A 19,479-nucleotide genomic window follows, 5' to 3' on the forward strand; every position below is an offset into this window, starting at 1 on the left:
TAAAAAATATTGAGGGCTGGATTCTACCCCTAGAGCTCCTAATTTAATTATCTGGGAAGTGACTAGGGCATCCAGATTTTTTTTTCTGGGCATCTAAATTTTTAAAAGCTCCCCGCCAGATGATTCCAATGTACAGTATTTATGAACAACTATCTAAAACAGAGGGAAGGAGCTTGGAAACCTCTTCTAGGTGTTTATGAACAGCAGTGACAACATGGAGGGAATCTCAGCATCATCTAATTGGCGAACGCCAAATCTGCCACCACTCCATCCACAATTTACCCTGCCCTGTGGCTTTCACATAAGGAAAACATTTATTGTATGTTTCTATAATGAGTATGTATTTGTTTATAGGGCCTTAATATCCTGTCTGAGTCATCATCCTTTTAGCCTGTAAATTTCTAAATGGTGGGGCGAGGGCGGGGTAACTGCTTATACAGACAATGAAGTGCAGCCATTCAATGGACAATCACAAGAATGCAGAAATTGCTTTCTGCAGATCGCCGGAGAGGCAGACACCAGCATTTTATATTCCATCTGCCCCAGCGAGTTCAGTGTAGGGAAAGAAAATGCAAGAAACAAACTCTTCTTGGAGACCAAGAGGTTTCACAGAGGTTAGCAATAGACTCTCCCAAGTAAGGTTTGGATTCCAAGATTCCATCAGTCTGGTGATGAAAAATGCTTCTATTTTGACTGGGAACTCAATGGTCCAGATGACTATGCTCCATGTTTATACAAATTCTTAACTCTCTTCCTCCTAACTCATGGGTCCTACCTTGTATTCGGTCCCTTCAAAAGACTGCTTCTTAGGACGCCTGGCTGGCTCAGTCGGTTAAGCATCTGACTCTTGGTTTCAGCTCAGGTCATAATATCAGGGTTGTGAGATCGAGCCCCACATTGGGCTCCACGCTCAGCACAGATCGAGCCCCACATTGGGCTCCATGCTCAGCACAGAGATTCTCCCTCTCCCTCTGCCCTTCCCCCCACTCATACCCTCTCTCTAAATAAATAAAAAATAAAATCTTTAAAAAAAAGACTTCTTGTCTCAGATATGCCTTAGAATTTCCTTTACTATATCCAAGAGGTAGAACTAAGTGGGATTGGAAAGGGTAGGGCTCTTGTCATTTATCAAGGGACTGGAAGTTGCCCTTGAAATAAGCAAAAATCCAGAACCCAAAGTTTGAATCATTTTGCCTGTTGGAAAAATAGTTTAGCTAAAAGACTCTTTAGTGAGAGGTGGCAAAATTAGCTCTAATGTCTTACGTTGTTCTCATAAACGTAAGCATAAAGCTTCTGGACAGCCCTATTCAACAGCCATCCTGAAGGAACCATGCTCTTCTGTCAGAAATGCCCTCCTCCATCCTTAATACCTTAATACACTCCTGTTCATCCTACGATAACTCATTCCTGAAACCTTCCCTCGTTGGCCAGGAATTGAGAATGAAGATGTGCTCTCTCCTTGCATTCTTACAACACACTGTTCACATATTGGATTATAGGATGTGTCATGGTGTGTTGTAAATATTTATCTTCTGGCCAGGCTCCTCTTTTAGACCTGGGCTCTTCTTAAAGGAGGAGGGAAACTTGCTCAAATTCCCAGCCTCAGAACTTAGTCCGAGGTCTTGGCACGTGGTAGGAATCACACCACCTAATTACAGCAAACGATGTTTGGCAAATGAATTGCCCATCCTGACAGTGTGGCCATATTTATTAGCAGAAGCTCTGGACAGAAAAGCTTTTAACTGAAGCTGACATTATCCTAAAATAGGAAGCCACATCAGTGCTGCCTTTTGACTTGATAAACGTCAGCTCTCATTCCATCCAAATAACTCTGGACTCTCCAAAGGGGCCCTAATGGAAGATCAAAGAGGTTCTTAAGACCTGGTCCTTTTTTCCATTTCAAGTAGTGGGTTAATGCTACAGGTTAATTCTAAGCTCTCGACTCTAAGCTGGAATGGCAATGGAGGCATATCTGACCTTTAATTCTAAGTGAAATGAAAAGACAATGGAGTTGGAGAGGTAAAGGTACAAAAGAGAAAGCTAAGTGGTAAGTTGGGGCAGGAGGAGGGTATAACATTAGGTAAAAAGGGATGTAGATCATCAACCTGTGCTGTCCAGGACTACAGCCACCAGCCATGGGTGGCTACTTAATTTAAATGTAGATTGATAAAAATAAAACAAAATTAGATATTCATTTCCTCAGTCACACTAGCCACATTTCAGGTGCTCAGTAGCCACACGTGGCTAATGGCTCCCACTTTGGACAGTGAAGATAAAGAGCATTGCCATTATCACAGTAAGTCCTATTCGACATCATTGGATAAATCCCACCCTTTTACAGATGGGAAGCCGACCACTGGAGAAGGTTAATGACTAGCCACAGACACACAGTAGGCCTACGCCTGGGACCCAAACCTCAGGAACCCCAAGCTGGCCTTCCAACACTCCATGCTGTGAGATTCGCCCACTTTCGCTCCGTAATTTTTCCGTGTAAGTCAAAGAAAATGAGGAAGGCTGGCGAATTCCAGTTGAATTCAAAAGTATAAAGTAGCCATTTGGTGCTGTTATACTAAGCAAACCTACTGAAAGAAAATTTTTAAGTAAAAAGTTCAGGTATAGTAATTATCTAAAATGGAAAACTTTTGAACAAAATTTGTCTTTATACTTAAAACACTAAGCTACGTGGTCTTAAAAAGCATCATCTAATCACTCAATGTCAGGTCAGGAAGTTGCATGCTAATCAATAACTCCCGTGCACACACTTGTAGCTCTTTAACTACCTGCTTTTGTATAATAATTACACATTGTTGTGCCGTAAAATATTACCTCCAAAAAATTCACATTTGCATCTTCTAAATATACATAATTGTGGTTAGAGCGGTCACACATCATGCATTGACATAAGTTATTTGGCTTTTCAAAATGTTGCTTAAATATGTTCAAATTTCTTTCTTATATCTTGAGCTGGTTTCGATAATATAATAATGTACCCATGTATGCCCTCCTATAAGGAATATCAGCTTTCTTTATACATTTAAATCGGATTTCCAAGAACCACAGTGATGTTTTCAGACTTGGGGCAACATTTAAAGTAGGATTATGTGATGGGGCGCCTGGGTCGCTCAGTCGTTGAGTGTCTGCCTTCGGCTCAGGTCGTGATCCCGGGGTCCCAGGATAGGGCCCCGCATCAGGCTCCCTGCTCCGCGGGAAGCTTGCTTCTCCCTCTCCCACTCCCCCTGCTTGTGTTCCCTCTCTCGCTGTGTCTCTCTCTCTGTCAAATAAATAAATAAATAAATTTTTTTTAAATAGAATTAAATTTTAAAAATAGGATTGTGTGAGAAATTTGAGTTGGTGTCATAGGTACAGGGACATTTTTTGGTCATGGTTTTTCAGAAGGCTAGCGGGGATTTTCTTGAATCTGCAGATAATTTATCTTACTCTTGAGCAAGAACATCTCTATCCTGTTTCCTTTCGAGCCTTGGATGACCGTGCTGAGAGGCGGTCACTTATTAGAAAGCAATGTACAGCTCGTGTGAAGGGGACATTTCATCTCTAGTGACAGGAGTCCCATGTCCATAGCGTTTGTGTTATTTGACCGGAAGTGCGGGCCCTGCGGTGTGGTTGGATGATACTGGCGTGAGTGGGTCCAAACTCTAGGGAAAGCTCAGCAGCTTAGCTGACTTAACAACACGTCTCAACGTTCCCCGGTCCGTTCAGTCATCGGAGTGTCTGGAAGTCATGATCCTCGTGCAGAGCACCGCAAAATAGCAATACAGGGAACTTTCAAAGGTAACCAACCTAATTTGGGGTGAAATCACTAATATTTTATACTTGATTCTGGGACAGTCCCGTGAGGGGTAGCATGTACAAAAAACTATGAGAAAGAAACAAGAGAAAATTTTGCAGCTAAGAAGTTCTACCAAATGATGTATTTTTCTTAGAAAATTGGTAAAATTTGGTGTTTTTTAAATAAATTAAAATACTTTGGTAGAACTTCCATTTTTGCATTGAAATGCCCCCGTGTAATTTATGGGACATGGGTGTTTTATGTGGCCTGGGAACCCTGGCATAGATCAGTGAAAGGGCCAGGAAGTCAAAGGAACTGGTCCCAATTTGCAGCAAGAATCCTGTGTTTATGGTATTCTGGTATTGTTTTGCCCGAGTGTACTTATAGTATTATTTACACAAAGTCGTAACACTTGTTACCCTTATGGTACTCCGTGTGAAAAGTCTTACAGTTATTATCTCACTCAACCTTCACAAACCCTCTGAGATGGAACTATGTGATCCTATTTGACTGATAAGGAAACAGGTTGAGAGAGGTGAAGCAAACTGCCCGAGGTTGCACAGCTAGTAAGTGATGGAGCTGCATTTGAACCCAGGACATCCTAACTTCAAAATGGCTACAAGATCTTGCCTCACAAAGAAAGGCCAAGGCTCTCCTTGGCTTAGCAGGCTCAGGACTTCTGGAAGAGTTTGGGCTACCAAGCCAGATACCCATGTTCTACAGCTTTCTGTTGGTTTTCAGTTTCAGAGAACAGTTGTGGTCTTTAGTTGATTTGCCATGTACATCCTGATTCCTCCATCCCCTTCTCCTCTTTCCGTCAAATTCCACAAAGGGAATAATTTAATCAAACTAAATGAACATTTCCTCAAAATCCTTTTCCCAGAACTTCTGGAGAAATTCCAGCAAGCAGTTCTAAATCTTAGTGAAACACATTTTGCAGGAGTAGCTGTCCTTTAACATGAGAGAGAGAGAGAAGCCTTCTGAACTGTGAAAATCAGAGCATGAGTCTACAAAGTCTTCCAAAGAGTGGTTCAAGGGCCTCTAATCTACTCCTTGTGTTCTGAATTTTTAGTTTATGGCTAATTTTGCAAATAGCTTCAAAGCAAGTTGCCCTCCTTCCTTTATTGATTTTTAAACCTAACATTTAATGATCCTGTTAACAACTGTAGTTGAGATGAGGCCACTGACTTTTATTTATCAACTAGATTTATTGGCTACCCGATATTTGCCAGGTACTGTGCTGAGAACCAGGGATTCATGAATGAGGGCAAGATGGTTCCTGGCCCCGAGCAGGGCAGTTTACCGTCCAGCCGGGGAGAAGGGCAAAGAGCAAAGTGGTGCACTTAATGCAATGTGTGGGGAGCTCAGAGAAGGAAGCCAATATCTACATCTCGTTCAGAGCCCTGCTTACGTTCAAAATACAAGTATTACATTTATAGACATCCCTAATGTGCCCCTAAGGGCTAAAAGGCGTCATTTTTATAGACACTGTGACCATGGAGCTCTTTAAAAAGTGTTTTCTTAAAAGTAATGCATGCTTATAGTAAAAAAAAAAAAAAAGAAGAAGAAGAAGAATTAATGACGTTGAGAAGTTCAGAAGGATATAAAATAAAATGTAAAATCCCCATCCCCATCTCCCAGCCCTACTCCCTGCAGGTCACCACTAGTAAAAAATTTTTTGTCTACCTTATCAAAAATTTTGTGTGCACAGCATTTCTACTATACACACACATACACACAAATATGCCTTTGGCACAAATTGGATCATATTCCCTCTATCACACTATGACTTACTCTTTCTTTAAATAACAAAACTTTGACACCTTCCCATACCTCTCCATATAACTATATTTCACAGGTAACAGGTGTTATGATTTTATGGAAATACTGTAAATATACTCTATTCCCTCTCATTCTTTTTAATTGCCACATATTAGTCTGTAGTATAATTAATGTACCAAAACTTACTTACTGGGTCCTCTGCTGATGAACATTTACATAAGCCACACTGAATACATCTATCTGAATGAATGTGTCTGTGGGATAAATTCCAAGAGGTGGGGTTGTAAGGTCAAGGGATATGTGCTCATGGAATTTTGACAGATATTGCCAAAATGCTGGACTGATTTACACCTCATTGATGGTGTGTAAGACAGCCACCGTTTTCTTTCACATGAAATACACCTGACAATAACCCGTGCTTTCACAGAGTGCCTGATGGAGCTTTGAAAGCAAGAAGTGTGCACCTCATATTTGAGACAGATGTAAGCAGAGTCCTGTGTCATTTGCTGATGAGAGAAAAGGGCAGAGCCACAATTCAAAATGCCTCCATTTTCCAGAGTCCTTCTTCTAAAGTCTTTCAACTACTGTGTCTTAGGAATTTAGTTTAAGTGTTTCCTTGAAATTTGGGTTCAGGTCCAACTTGGCTTCTCATCTCCAGTTTCGGGAGGAAAAGGAAAATAGGAACCTATTTTGTGCATCTCTCTTAGTCAGGTAAGGCTCTCTGGAGGGCAAGTGTGATTAATCACAGGTGACCAGGACAAGTGACTGCACCCTCCCTGTCCTTACACAGTCCTGGGGAGTCCTAAGACTAAGCTCAGTTTGAACCTGACCGGCCCTAACTGCTCCTCTTTGGGGTATGGAAATTTGTGGGAACAGGACATGTCTTGGGTAACTATGCCATTTCCCTACAGTCACGTCAGTCAGAAAAATTTCAAGAATCATCTTAGGATCTTTTATTCCATGTCTGGCAGAGAACAGAAGAAATATTAGTCTCTAGGCCTAGATGACTGCTTTGGGATCTCCAAGTAAAAAGTTTCAAGGTTAGTCATTACTAGGCAGTTCAGCTGCTGTGACTGATTTGAACACCATCCCAGGATCAACAATTGCTAGAAAAATCAGGCTCCTCTTGTCAGAAAGATTTTTTTTCAATTTCTGATTAATTAGGGTATTCTAACCACTTAATTGTGCATCATATCTCTTGGGGCAGGAAACTGAATTAACTTGTCAGAAAATCACACCTTTAATAACTTAAGTCCTTAGTAAATCTACAGAGGAACTTTGATCCATAATCATTTTGTTTCAAAATGTTGAACATTGTTTTTCAAGTTTATAGTGAACATGCCTAGGATATGATGCTGACTTGAAAGAACATTTTGTTTACAAGATATCTCTGGTGTCAATTCAGACATTTCAGAAGGGCCCAGAACATGACACACAGCTCTCTCAGACTGCACGGCCCAAGAAGAGAGAAACATGCATTGCATTTAATTAAAGCAAACTTGCTGGAAGATTTATTTCCCTTCCTTCATATCTAAAAAGAAACGTAACTAAGCACTAGCTATTTTTCCCTCTGCCAGTGTTTTGGGGTTTATCTTGGCTCGTGTTTTTTCAGCCCAGACATTATGGAAAACTTTATTGCCTTGTAGACACGTTTCTGGGCGGCTGAGGGAATGAAAAGGAAGCACAACTTAGTTGATTTCTTCTTTGCTAGGAAATAGTATCCAGAAAAATAAATACTATCTGCCACAGTTAAAAATCAGGAGGAAGAACCTGAACATTGCCTTTGAAAATAAGGAAGTTGTTTATGAAAAGCATCAAAGATCTTTGCTGGAGATGGGGAAATCTGTAGGTAAAGTTGCAGAAATTTTAGATTCGTCAGCATGATAGGGAACAGCCCAATACTCTGATTTTTTTGTTTATATATAGATAGAGAATTTTTAGTCATGCCAGTAAGTAAGGAAACTGATTTCAATCTCAGGGTATTTAGAAATATTTTAGAGCGACTTCCTTTTTTAAAAAAAGGGATAGTCTTGGGCGCCTGGGTGGCTCAGTTGGTTAAGCGACTGCCTTCGGCTCGGGTCATGATCCCAGGGTCCTGGGATCAAGTCCCACATCGGGCTCCCTGCTCTGCGGGGAGCCTGCTTCTCCTTCTCCGCCTCCCCCTGCTGGTGTTCCCTCTCTCGCTGTGTCTCTCTCTGTCAAATAAATAAATAAAATCTTTAAAAAAAAAAAAAAGGGATAGTCTTTATAGATGTTTTAGCCTAGGCTACATTTAATACCCTTTAACCAAGAAACAAACTCCTGGAGATAATTAGGTTTTCTTTAAGTGTAATTGTAATAAATAATCAAGTGATATTTGAAATTTTGTTTTATTTCTGAAAGGCAAAGTTGTATTTTAATCCTTAGCACCCTACCCCTAGCTCCCTCCACCCCCCAAAAAAGATTGTTGAATGGTTGGATAGACACCGACACACTGGCTATTTTATCTGAACAAAAATTCGAATGCACTTTCTCTGAAGTCAGAACCAATATAAAACTGCCATTAAGGGACGCCTGGGTGGCTCAGTCGGTTAAGCGTCTGCCTTTGGCTCAGGTCATGATCCCAGGGTCCTGGGATCGAGTCCCGCATCGGGCTCCCTGCTCCGTGGGGAGCCTGCTTCTCCCTCTGCCTCTGTCTCTCTCTCTGTCTCTCATGAATAAATAAATAAAATCTTTAAAAAAAAAATAAATAAATAAAACTGCCATTAAAATGAGCAGATTGTGGCATTGTTTTATGTTTCTACCTAAATAGAATGTGCATCTCAAGCACACAAACTTTTGCTTGTATTTACTAAGAATCTAGAACTTTGTGCAAGCCATCAAGCGTGCAGTTTATGAAATCTCTCTCTCAAAGTGAAGTTGCATACCTGGAGCTCTTTTTGGTGTTTTAAATCCTATGTGCTTGATTTCTTTAAAAATTCCCTAGTCTTCATGCGGCTAATAAGCAGCAGTAATAAAGCCCTTGTTTGTCCACTTGCCAACCCTCCCATTTGGCCTGTAAGCCTCTGGCTTGAAATCCCGTACTGGGCTCTGGTCCATTTTTCGTGAGTCTCCTCTCCCCTCCCTTTTCTTAGCCAGCACTGCAGACAACAGTCAGAAATCAGAAGGGCTTTATTTCCTTAAGCAAGTCACTTCTTTCAGCGTTTCTGGCATTGCTTTGGTGCCGTGGCTTTAAACGGATGACCACAGTCCCCAGTAAAAATACATTTTATATAACTCCTGAGCCCACAAGCGGTGTGTGTCTACAAACTCAAACAAAAGTTCCAAAAAACAATCCTTGCTCTCAGTAAGTACAGTGAACTCCTTCCAGTCAACTGTATTTCATTTTTAAAAGATGCTTCTTGCTACCCACTAAATTGATTTCACAACCCACTAATGGATTGGGACTCATAGTTTGAGAAACACTGCTTTAGTGTACTAGATTCAGCCCGAGAATTTTAAGTTTGGCAGTCAATCACAGGCTTGCTTATATCGGCAGAAAAGGCAGGACTATTCATTGCTAGGAACATGGTGAAAACATCCTTTGGCAGCTTTCAGAAGACTTTTTTAATAGCAGTAGAATAAACAGGTATTAAGTCTATTAATGGAAGACTTTCTCGGCCAGAAAATAACAAGGGGTTAAAAAATGGCTGTCATGCACTCTCAGAAGGTAGAGAGAATCCTGCAGACTCCGGTTCTAGAACTTTGCTTCCAAGTACAGCTCTCAGCTGATTTAAAAAAAAAAAAAAAAAAGAGGGCTGGCCTGTTTTCCAGGTAGTAAGGAATGGAGATATTTCAGATGCAGGCAGTGGGGGGTGGGGGTGGGACTCGGATGGAGAAAGCCTGGCTCTGTGACTGTTGGTCGCGCCTCATTTCCTGTTGGGACCGGGAACGGAGGCTTCTCTGGGCTCACAGCCACTGGCGGTCTTCAGCCATCTCCTGGCCATCCCCCAGTCTCCCTTTTACCACCGTGGGCCACAACTTGTTCTGCTTTGGTCACCTGAGTGAAAACTTGTTTTCTAGATTTGGGACAAACTAAAAGCTGTTCTTAAAACCTGAAGGAAATAGTCTGTCCGGTGCTTCTGACTCCACCGGGTTATCCTGTACCAGGTCAGAACCCTATTCCATACCACCTCAGAGCTGCAGCTTCTGCGAAAGCTGTGAGCGTAGAGAAGATCCGGGATACGTGCGAAGTCAATTCTGTGTTTGGCAGTTTTCATTAGTTATGTGAGTAAATGTTCCTTTCTCTTTCTGGTCTTGGGCTACCAATGTGTCCTTTTTAAGCTTATGCTGAAGTGGGATGGGAATTTATCAGGTGACAACTGAAAGTGGGCCAGATCTCATCAGTCCAGGACCCTAAATTTTTATTGTTTCCCTACCATGCCACATCAAGTTTAACTTCAAAGGGGCCACCGCAGGTGTTCTGCCTTCATACCTTCTGTACTTTTCCCCCACCACACAGAAAGCATTTTTTATTGTTATGTTAATCACCATACATTACATCATTAGTTTTTGATGTAGTGTTCCATGATTCATTGTTCCATGATTCATTCAGTTGTTCAAATGATAGATTCATACACGCAAACAATGACACCCAGTCATTGCTGGGTGCTCCATGCAGAACGTGCCCTCTTTAATACCCATCACCAGTCTAGCCCATCCTCCCATTCCCCTCCCCTCTAGAACCCTCAGTTTGTTTTGAGAATGCCCAAGAATCTTTACCGCCAGGAACGTCTCTTGATGGCTTTTAAAAATGCTTTCTCAGAGACGAACCATGAGAGACTATGGACTCTGAGAAAGCATTTTTAAAAGCCATCAAGAGACGTTCCTGACGGTAAAGATTCTTGGGCATTCTCGAGGATTCTGAACAAAGCTGGGACATCTCCCCCACTGAAGGTTAGTTTTCTTATCTCTTTCAAATGGAGCAGGAAGAGCCAGGAGAGCATGCAGTAGGGTAGCAGAAGCCCTGAGGACGACTCTCATTTCCCCTACAAACAGGAGACTATAGAAGTCATGCTGCCCTACAGCTGATTTTCTGCTTCTCTAAGCTGGGAAACCACTCTTGGCCTATGTTGCTCATAGAATGGATGTGGCTGTCAAATAAGATAATACACGTGAAAATACTACGACAAACGTAAAGTCCAAAGGCTGTGTTCTTTTCCATCAGTCCAGACCTAACACAGGGAGGAAGGTGGTATTTTTAAGTCCTCATCGCCCTAGCAGTTTGTTTTTTATGGAAAAAGCGCAGGGCTTAGATCTGAATAAAAGAGGGGCTTAAATCAAAGGCACCCAGTAGGGGGAGCCAACCAGGGGGTGTTCAGGGGCAAAAGAAAGAATATGAGAAGAAAGTCGGTCTAAGGTGCATCTGCAGGTTATACCGCGTATTTCAGAAACTCTCCGGAAGAGCCTGGATTTCTACCAAAAGCTCTGGGCCTTTAAAGGCCTGCTTGAGGGCCCTGTGTCTTGGGAATGTTGAACATTATTCATTGGAATTTACCCAACTTCAACCTCCGTGAGACTTGATCTTCAACTTCTTAACTTACAGGAACATACTGAAGTTGAAAGTGAGAAGGGCCATTTATTTTTTTTTTTAATATAGAAATATTACTTTATTACTTTAGACTGAGCTCCACTTGCTGTGAGATCCCATTTCCAGTGACAGTGAAAACACTTAATCTTGTCAATTATAGGGAGCTTAGTTACTTTCAGCATAAAACTGAGTGCCTTTTGGTAAACATCCAGTCAGAGTTGGCTATTTTATCATTACAAAGTGTGAACTCTTGCCCTCATTTCTCAAGATTTCTTCCATTCCCTCCCTTCTCAGGATCTCTGGGGGATGGGACAGTTTTCAGAATGTAATGGCACTGGGGGGCAGGAGAAGGGCCATTTAAACCCCATTCTTGCATTCCTCCTGGTTCTACATCCCATGCTACCCTTACTAGTGTGGGAAATGGAGAATTTTTGCTTCCTCACAGAAACACGGGTGTTTACCAGAGAAATGAAGGACAAGAAGAGGTGTGAAAAATGGTGTTTACATGGGAAGAGAGAGACGTTGCAATGAAGAAGTTGTGTTTCAATATAAAATTTCTATTTCTTCTAGTCACACTATGATCTTAAATCTTGAAACTCTTCTGGTTTCAACATGAGTAAACAAAGCTCCTAGTGAAATGCATTGAGCTTGACATGAGTGAACTCAGCCTCACGGCAGATTCACGTTCTTCAGCTATATCTACAAATGATCTAGCCGTTTGTCCCAATGCAGGCTTTTGAGATGTTTAGAGGAGAGGAACCTGATTGTTGAGGCTAAAATATTAAGCCATTTGCATTAAGTCAGCTTCACACAAAATTTCTCCCTTGCCTCCCTTAGCTAGTGATGGCAACAGGGTTGAGCTGTGAAGAAATATGGCATGTCTGGGATTCCTGTTTTTCACTGTGTGTGTAAGCATCTTACTGAACCATGCTGAAAAAACAGTATTAAAAATATGTTTTCTTTAGAAAGTTGCTATTTTATAAAAGCATGTTGGTATTGGTGAACCCTACATTGTTGATAAAAACTTGTAAATGAGAAGAGACATGTCTTAGCTTGGGCTGCTATAACAAAATACCACAGATTGGGTGACTAAAACAACAGAAATTTATTTCTCACAGTCTGGAAGCTGGGAAGTCCAACATCAAGGTGCCAGCAGATTTGATGTCTGGGGAGGACCCTGCTCCTGGTGTGCAGATGGCCGTTCCTTGGTGCAGGCACTGGGAGAGAGCGAGATCTCTCTGTCTTCCTCGTCTTATAAAGACACTAATCCCATCATGAGGGTCCCACAGTTAGAGCTTCAACATATGAATTTTGGGGGGACACAAATCTTTATCCCATAAAAAGGTATAACCTTAAAAATGAACATTAAAAAATTTTAAAAAGCTTCTAACTTCAATGGTCAGTGTAATGTAAAATTACCTTTACTCTAGGTAAATTGTGGGTGATAATCTAGCAATTGTTCAAATGATAGCAGAAGTACTGTTTTCTGGGACATGTTAGTTCCACTTGAGACCTAGGAAATAATCAGGAAGTTAAGGTAAGATAGTCTTCTGGGAGGAAAATAAAATATATGTGGCATGAGAAATTGCTTCTACAGCTTATGAAGAGGGAAGAGCAATAAACAAGTACCTTTCGGCCAAAGCAGCCTGGTTATTTGTAGCCATTTTTGTGTCATGGACCCATTTGGCCATCTGATGAAGCTTATAGACTCCTTCCCAGAATACTGCTTTTAAATGTATGAAATAAAACACATAGGATTACAAAGGAAACTAATTATACTGAAACAGAGCTTCATCCCTGGACCCTTTGGGGACCATGGTCCATGGACCACAGATTAAGAACCCCACATACTTGCAGCTCAGAAGAAGGGTAAAAAAGAGCGATAAGGGAAACAGAACCAAAAGAATTTTCAGTGCATTACCATTACTGTTTCACAAGACAATGCGGGGATGAAGTACTGAGTTCTGACTTGATCTCAAAAGTAGCCTAAGAGCCCATTGCAGTGCTTGAGGAGAGCTCTTGAGAGTGGCCAAACCTGGGACTGTAGAATCTAGAGCTTCTTTCTCGTATGAAGCTTCCAGATGTTTTTCAATATTGGAAGTGTTTTCTCACAGACAAGTCCACAGTTTCACTCTTCCTATTATGAGTATTTCCAGTTCTCTGCTTAAAGAATCAAGGTACCCTTCAAATTATGTCCTATGAAAGCTGAAGGTTTAAATGTAAATGTTACAATGCCATGTACCTGGGTGGTGCCTATTCATTTGGTGAGCCATTCTGAGCACGGCCACGTCAGGGGCTGTGCTGGTTGTGGGAATTATAGATGGCCTGAGATGAGGTTCCTGCCCACAAGAAGTTAAGAGTCTGGAGATAGTGAGAGACTAGTTAAAAGACACTTTCAATGCAGTGGTACCACTGACATTTTAAAACTTGTTCTCAAATGTTGTGACATCAATAGAGGGTTGTGATATAATATGCCTTCCTTTTCCATAATTCTGGGTTGTTTCTAAATGAAAAATACAATGCATTTCTGTACATCATGTGTTGTATATTATATAATATTACACTGCCAATTCAAGAAGCAAAAATGGGCTTTTTCAGGGGATGCTGAGCAGGGTTCAAATGCTGTCTTCCAATTCTCTGCCTTTGGGCAAGATGGACTCAGACTTTGCTAATAGAATGAAATCTGATTGATTATTTTATACATTACCCAACCTTTCTTAGTAAATCTTAGCAGTTTTAACAGTGCTCAAATTATTTCTCATCTCTCTTATCCAGTTTCTTTATAGTATACTTCATGCCTGCTTCTGTCAGTTCTGAAATGGAGATTAGCCAGACACCATAATAGCTTCTATATACTTCAGATAGTTTATCGAATAAAAACATAATGAATTAGTAAGAGATCGAATGAGTGTACACGCAAGGCTTTATGAATCTTTTCTATTTTGTGCCCTGGAAGTCTGGTCCCTTTAATTTTTCTGCCTATCCTCTGTGTTCCAACATCATTATGGATTCCTTTAAGTGGTCTTAAATCCCTAAACTCTTCCTAAGATGAGAAGAATGGAACGAGACTTCTGCCTACTTGGAAGGAAAAATCAAGCTTAATAAAAATATATCCATGCATGGTACCAATATCGTAGCATAATTAGTGGCAAGTAAATGATTATTAATGATGCTACCACTTGAGAACATTGATTATTTGGCGAATGCCAAAGGACTGATTTATTGTAACAAACTTGAATTTTAGAGAAAGTGCCAGTAATTCTTTGTATCTAGAACTTAAATGTGACATTACTTTTGGCCAAGAAAGCCATTGAGGAAAAAGACATCCAGAAGGCAGCAGCTGAAATCTAGGACAGCACATTGACGGCTTACTTTTAAAATTTTATAACTAGTTTAATTCTACATGTCTATAATAAACTGGGCCTTGTTGGTAAATGCCATAAATATAACCTCGGCAACTTTCCACTCAAATTTTGTATAAGTGAAAAAAGTTTACATAACTCTGAGATTTCAAATTTGAAAATGAATATGAAGATTATATAGACCAGTGGTTCTCAAAGTAGAGCCCCCAGACCAGCAGCATCAGCATTACCTGGGAACTTAGAGATGCAAATTCTCGGGACCTACCCCAGACCTACTGAATCAGAAATTCTGGGAGTGGGGCCCAGCAATGTGGGTTTTAACAACTCTCCAAGTGATTCTGGTGCTCTACAGTTTGAGAATCACTGATTTAGGCTGACACTCTCAACATTTTGATCCAGATCATTCTTTGTGGTGGGGGCAGTCCCATGTATTGTTTGATGTTTAGCAGCATCTCTGGCCTCTACCCAGCAGATTCCAGCAGCACCCCTCCCCAGTTGTGACAATAAAATCCCCTCCCCAGACATTGCCAGATGTCCCTGGGGGGCGGGGTGGAGGACAAACCTGTTTCCTGTTGAGAACCACTGCTCCAGACTACCCTACAAGCCTGATACAGGAATCTCCTTTAGAGATACTTCTACTACAGGTGTGAGTTCTTTTCTTTTCTTTCTCCCCTTAGAAGCCATGGAACTCATAAACTCACCCTCTCAAAATATATGATTACTAAAAACTTAAACATTTTAAATATATTTAGTTTTAAAGTATCTATATAATTTTTATAAATGACATGCAATTAATCATATAAGAAACAAGAATGAATTTTTTTTAAGATTTTATCTATAAGAGAGAGAGAAAGAGCACAAGCAGGGGAAGGGGCAGAGGGAGAAACAGACTCATTGCTGAGCAGGGAGCCCGACGTGGGGCTCGATCCCAGGGACACCGGGGTCATGACCGGAGCCAAAGGCAGATGCTTAACCAACTGAGCCACCCAGGCAACCCAAGAATGAATTTTTTTCAAGTGTGCTTGATTACGGAACTTTCTTCAGAACTTTATTTCAGCACCGTATCATTCAGGCTTCCCAGAGCACACACCGCTCCCTCCCCATCCTACCCACAATAGACACTGGATCTACTCAGATGTTCTCTGCACATTTACTCCATCTATTTGACTCCTTACTTCTATACTCTAAATCAGCTAATCTTATCCATCTTGCCCTTACTCTTATCCCTCATGTCCTAGGCACTGTGCTAAGTGTTTTTAAGTTTGTTTTCTCATACCACCGCTATTAAGGCAGGTCCTGTCATCGCAGAAAAGAAAATTGAGATTTACCGAGCTGGATACTTTGTCCCAGGTCAAAAAGCTGAGAAATGACGGAGTTGGATTTGAACCAAGGGAGACCTGGATCTCAGGCTGTTAATCAGTGCACTATTTTGAGTACTTAAATGTCTAGTAAATGCATTCACTCTTTAATGCAGGATGAATGAATGAATAATTGACTTGATTACTTAAAGCTAATGATGAAAGCTTTCAGCTGAATTACCTAAAAGTTCATTCATCAGCCTATTGTACAGAGTGAACGCAGGCGTACCTCATTTCCTTGCACTCCACTTTACTGCACTTCACAGATATTGCGTGTTTTATGAACTGAAAGTTCGGGACTTCCGTGGAGAAAGTCACTGCAGATGTGGTGGGAATAGCAAGAGAACTAGAATTAGAAGTGGAGCCTGAAGATGGGACTGAATTGTTTCAGTCTCATGATAAACTTGAACAGGAGAGGAGTTGCTTCTGACGAATGAACAAAGAAAATGGTTTCTTGAAATGGAACCTACTCCTGGTGAAGATTCTGAGAAGACTGTTGAAATGATAACAAAGGATTTAAAATAGCACATAAAGTTAGTTGATAAAGCAGCAGCAGGGTTTGCAAGGATTCACTCCAATTTTGAAAAGAAGTTCTGCTGTGGGTAAAATGCTCTTAAACAGTATCACAAGCTACCGAGAAATCATTTGTGCAAGAGTCACTGGATGCGGCAAACTTCATTTTTATTATTTTAAGAAATTTCAGCAGTCCCCCTAACTTTCAGTAACTGCCACCTTGATCAGTCAGCAGCCATCCAGCAGAAAGATCATGACTCACTGAAAGCTCAGACGATGGTTAGCATTTTTTAGCAATAAAGTATTTTTAATTAAGGTATGTACATTGTTTTTTTAGATGATAATGTTATTGCACACTTAATAGACTACAGAATAGTGTAAACATAACTTTTATATGCACTGGGACACCAAAAAAAAAATGGACTTGCTTTATTGAGATACTCACTTTGTTGCCTTGGTCTGGGACCAAACCCATAATATTTCTGAGGTATGCTTGTATCGATTATTATATGCTAACCGGCAACATTTGGGAGAATGGTTTTGAAACTGCCCAAAACAGTTACTACTTGGAGAAGTCATATACAATAAAGGCAGTTGGATCTGTTGGCCTTCAGTCTCCAAGTATGATAGTGGCTTAAATCGGAAGGCTGTCTATAAGAGCATGAAAAGGTTAACAAAAGAAATAGAAGAATATAGGGAGGTTTCCCAGACTCCTTTCTTCTCCTGCAGTCCCTGGACATTTCAGTTCCTGGGGAAGTGGCATTTTGGGGGTGAGTACAAAGCCCATTGATGTGTCTAAGTCCAGTAGTTATTCAGCCTCTGATATCCATCAGATCACCTGGAGAGAGCATTTTCAAAATGTAGAGGGTCATAGGAGGTCCAGCGGGACCTAGTGAATCAGGGGCTCAAAGGCCACAGCCTGGTCTTTTGAGTTGTGTTTTAAAGTCCCCAGGTTGCTCAGCTGCACACCAAAGGTCAAGAGCCACTGCAGGTCATTGTCTTTTCCCAGGCAGTCCCCAAAGTCCAAAAAAGGGGACAGAAAAGAAGGCCCACAATGGTCAGTCACAGAGTTAGGTTGCTCTCAAAAACACGCATTTCCATTCTGCTCAAGACAGAGCCGAATGAGAAATACGAATAGGGCCCCAAAAGCAGTGTGACATGATGAGATCCGTAGAACAAGGCTCTCAGAATCATTGGCAGTAGTTTCTTTTCCCTTGAATTCTTCCCCCTCATAAGAGAAAGGATCAGACAGTGAAGTTTTCAACGGCAAAGGTGCCTGTAAGTGCAGGCTGGACTTTTGAGATAGAACAGTCATTTAAAAAGCCAGAAGTGTCCTCAAAGATGATCCATGTCAGCTCCTTCATTCATAGATGAAGAAAGCGAGATCAGTGTGGTGTTCAATTTTCGAAGTTTCATAAAGTTAGGAGTGATTATTAACACTTTGGGCAAACAGTCAGAGTCGATGTTTAAATTAAACTTCAGCTGTCCACGGCTGTACCATAACATTTTATTTATCCTTACGTGAATTTAAAATGACTGTTACATGTGGCTTTCTATATTCCTTTTCCAAACACACATTTATGTTTGTTGCAAAACTCAAGATGCAAACCCCTTGTTTCCGAAACATTTGGAAGAGGAAAGTGCTGGCCAGGAACCAAGTGCCAGGAAAGTGCTGGGCAAAGCAGAGGACGAGACTTGGGAGGAACTCACATGCTCTGATAAGAGCGTATGGCTTAGACTCCTTGAGTCATGGTTTACAAATCCATAAACAGGACATTATGTGAGAGCAGAAAAACAGAGTGCTTTGAACTGATGTCAAGCTGGCACTGAAATCCAGGTTCAAGAATACTGGAATTGAAGTTCCTTTAGTCGTCGAAAGAGTTCCAGTGACAACCCATGGGAAGTGGAGATGGTTTCTGCTGGCAAAAGCAGAACGTGGAGATGATCTTCTCCAGGCTTTTCACACTGCAAGTTTTAACAAGTAGTGAGCATGAAATGAATTAAGTGGGTCATATCCAGCATTTTCTCATGCAAAACAATAGATTAGAATAGAAGCTGTATAGTAAATCTTTCATTGGAAGGTTAGATAGTGTTTCACGAAACTTGGTTTGGGGTGTGTGGAGAGGGGTGTGTCACAGTGCAAAATATACTTGTTCTAGATCGGCTAGTCCAATACCTTCACTTTATAGGTAGGAAAAAAGTTAGACCAAAAGAGGTTGGGGCACCTGGGTGGCTCGGTCGGTTAAGCGTCTGCCTTCGGCTCAGGTCATGATCCCGGGGCCCTGAGATGGAGCCCCATTTGGGCTCCCTGCTCAGCGGGGAGTCTCCCTCTGCCCCTCCCCCACCCCTGTGCTTGCACATTCTCTCTCTCTCAAATAAATAAAATCTTTAAAAAAAATAAAGTAAATTAAATAAATAAGAGGTTAAGGGACTTGCCCAAAGTTGCACTCTTATCGAACATAAATTGAGAAATTTGAATTTTAAAAAAACCAACTCTGTCCTTTAAAAATCCAGTTGTTCCCTGAATCTGAGGAATGATTCTACAATGACAAAAATTTTCCTTAGAAGAAAACCCCAGAGCCTACTGGAGGAACAATAGCACCTGTTCCCATTGGATATTAGAAGATTAATCATTTTACTGAACTCAAGGAACTGGGCTGGGTGTCAAGTGCTTTGGAGGAATTACATCATCTCATTCTCCCACAATAACGTAGGTGCTCTGCCCTCACAGATGAGTAAACAGGGCTCGAAGAAATGACGGTCGCTCTACCAAGGGAAGCAGCTGCCTTGTGAGTCCAGAGCCCACGCTTACTTGCTTAGTTGCTCTCTCTCGTCTTTCTTTCTCTTCAAAGAAATAAATGGATAGCTCAAGAAAAAAATAGATTGATGCCCAAATCCTAATAGATACACCTATGTTTAGAGTTTAGGTATTATATGCTTTATAAGTAAGGCCAAATCAAACAAAGAGTTGAAGAACCTTCTCTCTCAGAGAAAAATAAATGGAAAAGCAAACAGTGTAGCTCAATATCGCTCAGCATCAGGGAAATCCAAATCAAAACCTCAATGAGATACCACCTCACACCAATCAGAATGGCTAGAATTTACAAGTCAGGAAACGACAGATGTTGG

At 41.1% G+C, this 19,479-nt stretch overlaps 1 protein-coding gene across 23 annotated transcripts in view; it reads left to right on the forward strand.

The window, feature by feature from the left end:
- THRB (thyroid hormone receptor beta) overlaps positions 1–19,479 on the forward strand; it is a 378,575-nt gene that overhangs the window by 215,081 nt on the left and 144,015 nt on the right. The gene's annotated exons all lie outside the window — the stretch shown is intronic.

This window comes from Leptonychotes weddellii, chromosome 1 (assembly GCF_054177405.1).
Source record: "Leptonychotes weddellii isolate Sample4059 chromosome 1, ASM5417740v2, whole genome shotgun sequence".
Taxonomy (NCBI): Eukaryota; Metazoa; Chordata; class Mammalia; order Carnivora; family Phocidae; genus Leptonychotes; species Leptonychotes weddellii.